The 8,208-nt window shown below is 37.3% G+C and overlaps 1 long non-coding RNA gene across 2 annotated transcripts; it reads right to left on the bottom strand.

Moving 5' to 3' along the window:
• Positions 1 to 3,766: 3,766 nt before the first annotated feature.
• Positions 3,767 to 7,113, bottom strand: LOC308399436. Of its 2 annotated transcripts, none has more exons than XR_013972171.1 (5): positions 6,797 to 7,113; positions 6,033 to 6,098; positions 5,527 to 5,682; positions 4,982 to 5,074; positions 3,767 to 4,684 (listed from the first exon to the last, which is right to left on the bottom strand). It is a non-coding gene; the product is annotated as an uncharacterized lncRNA (long non-coding RNA). The 2 variants fall into 2 exon arrangements; XR_013972172.1 differs by lacking the exon at positions 6,797 to 7,113 and adding an exon at positions 6,641 to 6,787.
• Positions 7,114 to 8,208: the final 1,095 nt, after the last annotated feature.

Genomic DNA, 8,208 nt, shown 5'->3' with positions numbered 1-8,208 from the left:
AGGTGATGCTGGACAATTATTTTGCATTCATTAAAAAACAGACTGTTTCAATGCCTTCTGGGTTCTTGCTAAATTAGTGTTGAACAATTCTGAGATGGAAACATCACAGGCAACAAAGATAAAGTGTTTAGCAGGCTTCAGGGCATTTTTATATTGTAATAATTAATGTTCTATGCCACCATAATGCAGGAGTGTCAGCAGCTTAATTTAAATCCTGCTCAATTTCTTCCTGACTTCTCTGAGCTGGCTTGCAACATGTTTACCAGTGATTAAAATGTTCCAGACCAGGGTGTGGGCAACTTTCAAAGAATGATGATTGGTACATAAGTAACTTCTCTGGTGTTATTTTTCAGATGTGGATTTCACACGTTCTTGAATTAAATGCGAAGTCTGGCATGTGTTCATGTGCACAAGGACTAACTGTCAAGTACTCATTCTTTTGGATTATTCACGAGTCTCCATTAGCACATTGGTAATTTGTAATTCAGTGCGATACAGTTGAGAGGCACTAGGCAGGATTAAGGCGCTGATGGTAACCAATATCAGTCAAATGCCAAATTTTCTAATTTCTCATGCTTACGGGCAGGCAATTGGACTAAAAATGAGTGGGTGCAGCCCCTCCAGTCAGTATGATTAACACTGCAATTACCGAAGCAATCAATTATCTTAGAAGGGATGCTCATCATTAAGAACTATGTACTGGCAGGCATGATGGCAGCGTAGAGAGTGAGGTTGTGGTCAGAAAAAAAAATCAGTTTAAGGAAATACCAGGTGTGACCAAAACATGGAATCAGAATGTCCTGAGTACAGGTCCATTTACAACAAAAGCTTAGATTTGGCTGAGTTCATATTCAAAATGTCATCTCATGCACCTCTAGACTTTGCCCAGGACGGCTGCTATATCTCAAGATACTTCAGTGGAAGTCTTTTCATGTTCCATTTGCACTTGAACTCTTTGATTGGTGCTGGATCTCCTCCAGTGTGTCAAAATAGTGATCCATTAACTTGGTGTTCATTTTTAGGAAGTGGACAAAGTTGTGAGGAAGCGAGATTAGACGAGTGGGCCAGGTACTGAGGAAAGATTGTGTTTGTGCAGCCAAAAATGCTTAATGTGCTCTGAGCTGGCACTAGAGAACAGCCTGACACACATTGCAGTTTAGTTAAGTTTATTTCTGTGTTTCATGAACCAGGCAACACACTACAGTATTTATAGCCTGGAATCGTTTGCAATGCCCGTTCCCCGGTTTAGCTAATTTCCCCCAAATATTTTTCCTTGAGCACCTGTGACCACCTTGCAGTAGAACTTTGCACTGACAGTCAGACCCTAGGAAGCAACATGTGGTAACTAAATGTTGAGAAAACTTAACACATTCTCCCTGTCTTAGTCCTCACTTGACAGTGAAAATCCACCCCATTAAATGTGGGTCAGTCTGGAACTGACGAACCAACGGGGAAGGAGGTCCGACACAAAGTGCTCTGAGGAGGGGCCAGCCGGGGGAGTCGAGGCAGGGCGGGGGCAGGCAATTGGGCAGGAGAAGCAGCCGAGGGTCACCAGAACAGGTAGGCGAAAACACTCCAAGCGGAGCGAGCCACATAAACCTCTGTACATGGAGAGAAGCAGGTTATACCAGGAAAAAACAAGATCATAAGTTTAAGAGAACCAGAGACCAAGTTACCACCGGATGGCACACAATGAGCTGGCGAGGCATGGTAGACTGCTCAGGGTTTAAGAGCCCTCCTGCTGATTGCATGCGAACGCAGTCCAGGTGAGATGTGGAAGGCTCCATCCCAAAGGGACCAGCAGCCACAGATGGAAACTCCCAGGCAATCCCACGGGCCATGACAGTTATGACGAGACACACAGATCTCCTCCACCCACCTCCTCAGTTTTTCTGGAAGGGACAATGGGGCAATGCCAAGAAGATTGAGGTGTCTTCCAACTTAAATATGCCTGAAAGAAAAACCGTAATCCACTTGGCTGGAAGCAGTGCTTAAACAATGGAAAAACACAAACTTTGTCCAAAAACCTCTCATGTTGAGGTGTTTTCCACTTTTTCTTTGGTCATTTTAGCCTTTTAGGCCAGGGTGAAGGGAGTATCTGCCATCAAACAACAAGACAGCCGCATGTAACTACGATGGTGTTTGCTAGTTCACCTTACCTGCATTAATGTAATAACGTGGTTAGCCTACTCAATGTAAATTACACACGAACAACATTAAGCTACTCGCCCAGAGAAGAACGGCTGCTGCTGCCATCATCATCCGTCATCATTTCTGCTACACTGGCAGGGCTAGGGGCCAGGACTCTCCTCTTCGGGTTATTGGGGGATGTTGCAAACTCCGGGGTCCGATAACAGGCACCACACCCGCAGTAGATGTGCTCGGTGTGAGGTCTTGCAGCAAGCTATCAAATAAGGTGCATTTCTAGGCTTTTAAAAAAACGCTATCCGTCGCCAGGTGTTTCATCAGATTCGAGGTGTCACCTCCTTTGCACAGTGTCATCTTAAAGCACTTGTTGCAGGTTTGCATCTTTTGCTGTGAAGTACAGCCAGACTTTTGACTTAATCTGTAGCTCTGCTCTAAAAGAACGTACGCACGTACGCCTACTATCCTCGGAAAGGTAAAATGATTGGCTGGAATCCAAAGTGTATGACATCTCAGGAAAAAAAAGCACCGAAATAAAGCACTGAAATGTACGCTGCTTTTCGGTCTGGTTACTACCGTTTATGTGATACCGGTACCATCCCTACACTCAAAAAAATGAAACGTTGACTTTAATTAAAATTATTTTGTCAACAGGTTCCACGAAATTGAATTATGTTAGTTTAAAGCAAAAATCTTTAGTTCATCTAATTTAAAAAAAACTACTTAAGATTAACAAGACATATTTAAGACTAACTAAATCAAGTTATGTTGTATGAACATAGATGATATATTTTCAGGTTAGATAGTTTAGATTAGTTACTTCAACACATTTCTTATTTGTGGCAGTAAAATGTTAAATTTAAGTTAGATTAATTCAAATATTATATTTTCAGCCACCTTGTGCTTTATTAATTAGTTTTACATAAATCTATTTTGTCAACAGGTTCCACACAAATGAATTAAGTACATCCAACTTATTTTTTAAAATTTCTTTTATTGCCAACACATTCAGTGAGCATTTGTGTAAACCCAGTCCAAAATAAAACACAACAGCTCATTAGGGTTAGTAATTAACAGTATGTAGACAGATGCAACATCAAGACTTTAAATTAAATGTCTGTATCTACCAGAAATAGAAGAAAAAAAAAAAAAAAACGCATTGAAGATCACATAACACATTGATAAGATGACACTTGAGTTATGCACATGTGATGCTAGTAAGGTCTGTGAGTGTTTTTTTCTTTTAGTGTCTAAAATGGATAGCAAAGTTGCTATTTGCAATGATTGCTTAGGGTCAGTCCAGTAACACAATGCCAATGAAGTGCTTTCCTTTAACAATGCAAAGTGAAGTGTCCACCTCAACAGCCACAATTTAAAAAAAATTTATGTAACAACAACAACAACAATAATAATAATAATAATAATAATAATAATAATAATAATAATAATAATAATAATAATAATAATAAATAGTCCACTGATATTAGCAATCAAAGAAAATTACATCACCATCCCAAATAAAACTTTAACAAAACATGCCAACATTATGGTCTAACAATAAAACAGCTTGTCAGCGTTCAGTTTTTTTGCAACAGCACAGCAGTAACCATTTAACACTCGCCACTGTCAACATTTATTTTACCAGTGTTTGGGCAAAAAACTTCAGATGTAAACATTTTAACATGGAAACAATTGTTCGTCTTTAAAAGTCCACAAAATATACATTCATCCTGCATTCCCAACTTGGATGATCTGATATCCTCGTGTTGGTGTTGTTCCCAGACCATCATGAAAATGTTGTTCCAGGTTCAACATTGCAAGTGACCAATCACATTGTTGTGACGTTATTCTATTCCAAGCCATTCGTGCATTTATGAAATTCCAATGTTGCAAGGACAATATCAATTCTGCTTACTGTTTATTAAAGGGTTACGGTTAGGGTTAGGGTCAGTTGATCGGCGGACAGAGGCGGTTTCACGCAGCTTAAGTACAGTTTTTTGTTTTACGCCGGTTTTTCCCGAAGTCGCAAAAGTATGACGTCACAACATTCTGATTGGTCACTTGCAATGTTGATCCTGGAACAACATTTAGTATGATGATCTGGGAACAACACCAACACAAGGATATCAGATCAACCTCCTAACTTACCCTTATTTTTAGTATGTATTGCAATTACCTTTACAATGCACACAATGTAACACAAACTGAATATGAACATATTTCCACCTCATAACAATATGCCTTGAACGCTAATATACACACTACCCTTCAACATTTCTGGTGCAGTATCATCTCTCAATTAAATCCTTTAAATCTCAATACTTTTGATTGTCTCTTAGCTTTCAGTCTTGAGGTTAACTGAGATTCAGTGCATATATCCCACCCATTAAGAGTGCACATGCAGAGGCCAGGTCTTCCAGGTCATGCAGGACACACTAGATGGTTATACCCACATCGGCTGGAGGAGTGCTGGCATCAGCTCTTTCGATGGTAAAGATAGCAAGGGTAATTTGTTCCAGCTCCCTCTGAACAGCTGTAGCTTAGACACAAAAACATAGAAAAATGGCATCCAGTTTTAAAAAAAGAAAGAAAAAGGGCCAAAGCTACCCTTTAATGACGTAAACACAATATTAGGAACATGCACCCCAGTGCGCCACTATTTTAGACTACAGATTCAACGATAAATATAAATAGTTTGGGTATACAAGAAGATTTCCCAAAACATTTAAACAGGTTCCATGCAAATTACAACAACAACAACATTACAACATGCAACAACATTAGTTATTCAAAATTTGGTTTAATACAGATAAAAAACTAAACTAAAATTACCAACCAATTATTCTTTGAAGAGGATGCTTGGGTCTTCATTCAGGTAAAAAGGTAGTGCCCTGAGGACACACTCCCTCCCCTTTTCAATGGTTTCCTTCTGTAGAGAGTGGCAGAGATACAGGAAGAGAAAACAGATATACTTTAGGATGACAGAAACTCACATTATACGCAAAATGAATGACATAGCCACTGCACAGATAGACATGTACACAAGACCAACTAATCATCACATGGACATGAATAGTTAACCTGTTGGGCAGGGTTTCCACCACATTATATATGTCCATAATGGAGGTAAAGACAAACTAATACATCATCTTTTTTGCATTCAAAACATAACATAAAAACATTCACTTCTGGTTTAACCTAAATCAAGGGATCAGATTTTACATATGTTTAGGTAATTTAAATTTTCCAACGTTTTGAGTACCAAACTTTGTCTTGCTTAATATAAATGTAAGTGCACTGTGCAGCTACCATACACTAGCTGTTTAAATTTGAAAATGATCTTATTAGCCATAATATTTTGCTACCAACAGAATAACGCACCTGTGTGGCTGGGGCCAAAGTTTGTCTAATTTTCTTCCCTGCAACGCCTCCTTTTTTCTTGAAGACTTTTATGAGCTGGTCAGTGTATTGGTCAAGTTGTGTAAAAAGCCTTGGAACATGTGCAGCAGTAGTAATCCTCACATATTCTGCTTCCACCTGAAAATATGTCAACAAACACAACATACTGTACTGTAAATATACATACTATATGTACACATATACAAACTAAAACTAATGTAGTAAGACCTCATTAAAGCTATAATTTTAACACAAACATTTACACAAAATGCTAATGGAGCCATTACAGCTTTTATTGTTATTTATCAAGTTCCAAAAAATATTGATCACAGCTGATCTGAAAAGAATTTCATGCCTCAGGCCCTTGAACTGCAACCTTTACCATGGTTCAGATGTGGAGAAGAAATAACAGGGGCATGGGATGGGTCACAAAAGAAAACTTAACTTATAAAACAGTTTTGTTTTTAAAAGTATAACAGTTCACATACCACATACAAGCTCAGCAATACCACATACACCACATCAGTATAGGAGGGAGCAGGTAAAGGCAGGATCTGAGATTTATAAAGGAAAAAAAAAATTAATTCCTTAATTTCAAGAAGCAAATTATTGTTTGAATTACAACTAAATAAAATACTACTCAGAAGAAAAGCAAGAGATTGACACTGCCATGTGCTAACTTTCTATAGAAGCAATTATCACCAGGTCTGTCGACCTCCATTGTCTGTCCACTCATATGTCTTGAATAATTTTATTAAAAAAATTAAGTGTGTACTTTCACAAACTGTAATTTATAACTACATTGATATGTATAACTCCGCTAGGAAACATGCTGTATTTACAGACCATTTTTACATAATACAGATTACTGATAGAGCAGAACAATGGTGTCACAGTGGCTTTCGCCCTTGACTTTTTGGATTTTAAATGTCACTTTATGCTATCCTTGCTATCCTATTCGATATTTCCGACTCTCGGATTACAGAAAAGGAATCCCAAGAAAGCAAATGGAAAAATAACCCCTTGAAAGAATAACCCCATGAACCCCTGTAGCTAATCCCTTAATAAAACAAAAAACAATAAAAATGTTTCTTACACAGTCCACAAAATAAGCATGTCCAGGACCCAGTAAAACTAATGTAAAACAAGCACACGCAAACGATATAACATGTCTTGTAAGACAAACGCAAAATATAACCATGCTGGACATATAGATACTACACAACATAGTCAAAGAAAAAAGTGGTCTTACCTCTCAAAGAAACAGCAGCTTGGCGCCAAAACAGCCTTTTTCAGTTAAATTTGAAGTCTTGTGCATGAGCAGGCACAAGCCGTGAAACCTTCTTGTTCTGCGCGGTTTCATTACAACTGTTTTTGCATTACTGCCACCTTGTGGATATACAAGGTATATCGATCCTAATTGACTTAACTTAAATGTTATGCGATCAAGTAACACATTAGTATTATGTACGTTGAATAATAGACACAATTACGTAGACTTGATTAGAAAAACATATGTTAACTTAACAAAAACATATATTTTAAGTAAAATGAAAATAAATAATTAATATACACTGAACAATCCACCTCATTCATTTTTTTGAGTGTAGCGAACACTACATCCCTAGAAAATACACAAGAAAAAGATGTAGAATTCTGGTATTTATCTTTTTTCTTAATCTTGTTTGAAAATAGACAAAAAAAAAAAACCCACACACATACAGTAGCCAAAGGTTCCTGGCAAAAACAAACAAACAAACAAACAAACAAAACAAGCAGCAATAAGCGGTTCTGCACAAAATTCAAATTTTTTTTCCTTAGTTGGGTTTTTTCCATGCATGGTTGGGCGCTGCCTGATTTGAGAAAACCTTTGTTCCTGTATGGGATGTAAATTAACCTCCATCCTACCAAATGACAATGGATTCATCATGTAGATGGTAAACTTCCCATACTAAAAATTATCCATCTCTGGACTGCTTGCTTGTGTGTTTATTACATTAACCTTTTAAAAATTTAATTTTTATATTGGGGGTATAAGGACCCTGACTGGTTTCATCATGTAAATACAATAGAAATAGTACTTACATTAAATTACTAAAAACTAACTGATACCAGAGTCAAAAGATGGTAAAAAAAGCTTTGAAGCAATAATGAGGATTGCATGTGGGATAAAAGTACAATCCAAAAGTTACAATAAAAAGTTTTGATTTTTATTTTACAGTACAAAATATGCTAATATATTGCAGCCTTGCAAACATATTTTTTCTTTAGTTGACATTATTGCACAACAGATCATATTTTTGAGAAGAAATATGGTTTTCTATTATTATTTGGCTATTACTGCACATCTGCTTCTCACCGGTGTTAAATTGGTGACATCAATATCATGGCAGTAAGTTAGAAAGAAAGAAAAATAAAAATCATATGTGAGCAAGGTAGGCAAGTCGCAGTAATCTGATATGATTCAGTATGACTAATGTTACTGATGAACTACTACTCCAGACCTGAATTTCATCCTCTAACAGAAGCCACAGATGTGGCTGAAACTGTAATTAGTTAAAGTATCTTGATTCTGTCTAAAAGAAGGATTTGTTTCCAAAGACTATAAGTTTGAGAACTGAGAACAGCATTGCAACATAACTGACAGAATTAAATGATTCTTCA

The sequence above is a fragment of the Rhamphochromis sp. 'chilingali' genome (genome assembly GCF_963969265.1).
Source record: "Rhamphochromis sp. 'chilingali' genome assembly, chromosome: 7".
NCBI classification, from domain to species: Eukaryota; Metazoa; Chordata; class Actinopteri; order Cichliformes; family Cichlidae; genus Rhamphochromis; species Rhamphochromis sp. 'chilingali'.
This window is presented reverse-complemented; position numbering and strand designations above follow the sequence as displayed.